The 2,500-nt window shown below is 43.7% G+C and overlaps 1 protein-coding gene across 1 annotated transcript in view; it reads left to right on the forward strand.

Annotated features, from left to right (window-relative positions):
* Positions 1–2,500, forward strand: part of LOC143289515 (synaptotagmin-5-like) — a 116,103-nt gene that overhangs the window by 69,923 nt on the left and 43,680 nt on the right. The gene's annotated exons all lie outside the window — the stretch shown is intronic.

The following is a 2,500-nucleotide window of genomic DNA, read 5'->3' on the forward strand; positions in this document are numbered from 1 at the left end:
CCCAATTACCATCATCAAAATATTGCAAGCGGAAGGCTCTTATACTGAAGACGTGAATGTTGACAAAAATTACCACAATTCTGACGACGGAAGCTAAAGGTTGGGTCATTCAGACACCCACTGGACATCCGAGGGGTCTGTGTAGAGGAGAAGAGAGGACTGGCCGTACTGAGTGAGTTAAATGACTTAGTGTATTTGTGTAAATGTGTGTGGTAATGTCGTTTACATAAATGCATCTACATACCACATAAAGCAAACAGTCAATAAGTGTTATGTTCACGTTAGGAATGGACATAAGTTTTTCGGGGTTATTCCCTTCTTTCCTCAATTACATATGTACGTGCCCACATATATGCCAATCCATCACTTGATCATGTGCATACAAACAAAAAATAACAACAAAATACACACACACAAAAACAAAAAACAAAAAACACCCGAAAAATCGCCCTTCATGGCTGCCTTCTGGTTTATTTCAAATATTCATCTTTGATTGTACCCTCCACTTATCCCGTTTTATTCAGCTCACCTCAGACACACACACACTCCCTCCATTCCAAGCTTTTTTTGGGGGGTGGGGGGGCGGGGGTGGGGGTGGGTGGGTGGGGGGGGGGGGTTGTTTGTTTCTATCAAAATAAGTACATTCAAAATTTTGACACTGGATCAGAAGTCCAATGCCTTACCGACTCTACCATGGTCTCTTCTGATTCAAATGTAAGCTCCATTATTTTCAGCACTGAAATCTGATGAATATAACTCGTAATGCTGGAACATTCCTGTAAAAGAGGGTAAAGAAAGTCCGTAAACTCTACAGCCCTTCTCTCATTATAAACTCCTAACGCCCTTCTCTCACCGTAAACTCCTAAAACCTTTCTCTCACCGTAAACTTCTAAAGACCTTCTCTCACCATAAACTCCTAAAGACCTTATCTCACCGTAAACTCCTAAAGCCCTTCTCTCACATTAACTCTACAGCCCTTCTCTCATTGTAAACTCCTAAAGCCCTTCTCTCACCGTAAACTCTACAGCCCTTCTCTCATTGTAAACTCCTAAAGCCCTTCTCTCACCGTAAACTCTACAGCCCTTCTCTCATTATAAACTCCTAAAGACCTTCTCTCACCGTAAACTCTACAGCCCTTCTCTCACCGTAAACTCCTAAAGACCTTCTCTCACCGTAAACTCTACAGCCCTTCTCTCATTGTACACTCCTAAAGACCTTCTCTCACCGTAAACGTCTAAAGACCTTCTCTCACCGTAAACTCCTAAAGCCCTTCTCTCACCGTAAACTCTACAGCCTTTCTCTCATTGTAAACTCCTAAAGACCTTCTCTCACCGTAAACATCTAAAGACCTTCTCTCACTGTAAACTCCTAAAGCCCTTCTCTCACCGTAAACTCTACAGCCCTTCTCTCATTGTAAACTCCTAAAGACCTTCTCTCACCGTAAACATCTAAAGACCTTCTCTCACCGTAAACTCCTAAAGACCTTCTCTCACCGTAAACTCTACAGCCATTCTCTCATTGTAAACTCCTAAAGACCTTCTCTCACCGTAAACATCTAAAGACCTTCTCTCACCGTAAACTCCTAAAGCCCTTCTCTCACCGTAAACTTCTAAAGCCTTTCTCTCACCGTAAACTCCTAAAGCCCTTCTCTCACCGTAAACTTCTAAAGCCCTTCTCTCACCGTAAACTCCTAAAGCCCTTCTCTCACCGTAAACTCCTAAAGCCTTTCTCTCACCGTAAACTTCTAAAGCCCTTCTCTCACCGTAAACTTCTAAAGCCCTTCTCTCATCGTAAACTCCTAAAGCCCTTCTTTCGCCGTAAACTCCTAAAGCCCTTCTCTCACCGTAAACTCCTAAAGACCTTCTCTCACCGTAAACATCTAAAGACCTTCTCTCACCGTAAACTCCTAAAGACCTTCTCTCACCGTAAACTCTACAGCCATTCTCTCATTGTAAACTCCTAAAGACCTTCTCTCACCGTAAACATCTAAAGACCTTCTCTCACCGTAAACTCCTAAAGCCCTTCTCTCACCGTAAACTTCTAAAGCCTTTCTCTCACCGTAAACTCCTAAAGCCCTTCTCTCACCGTAAACTTCTAAAGCCCTTCTCTCACCGTAAACTTCTAAAGCCCTTCTCTCACCGTAAACTCCTGAAGCCCCTCTCTCACCGTAAACTTCTAAAGCCCTTCTCTCACTAAAGCCCTTCTCTCACCGTAAACTCCTACAGCCCTTCTCTCACTAAAGCCCTTCTCTCACCGTAAACTCCTAAAGCCCTTCTCTCACTAAAGCCCTTCTCTCACCGTAAACTCCTACAGCCCTTCTCTCACTAAAGCCCTTCTCTCACCGTAAACTCCTAAAGCCCTTCTCTCACTAAAGCCCTTCTCTCACCGTAAACTCCTACAGCCCTTCTCTCACCGTAAACTCCTAAAGCCCTTCTCTCACCGTAAACTCCTAAAGCCCTTCTCTCACCGTAAACTCCTAAAATCTTCTCTCACCGTAAAC

This window comes from Babylonia areolata, chromosome 14, assembly GCF_041734735.1.
Source record: "Babylonia areolata isolate BAREFJ2019XMU chromosome 14, ASM4173473v1, whole genome shotgun sequence".
NCBI lineage: Eukaryota > Metazoa > Mollusca > Gastropoda > Neogastropoda > Buccinidae > Babylonia > Babylonia areolata.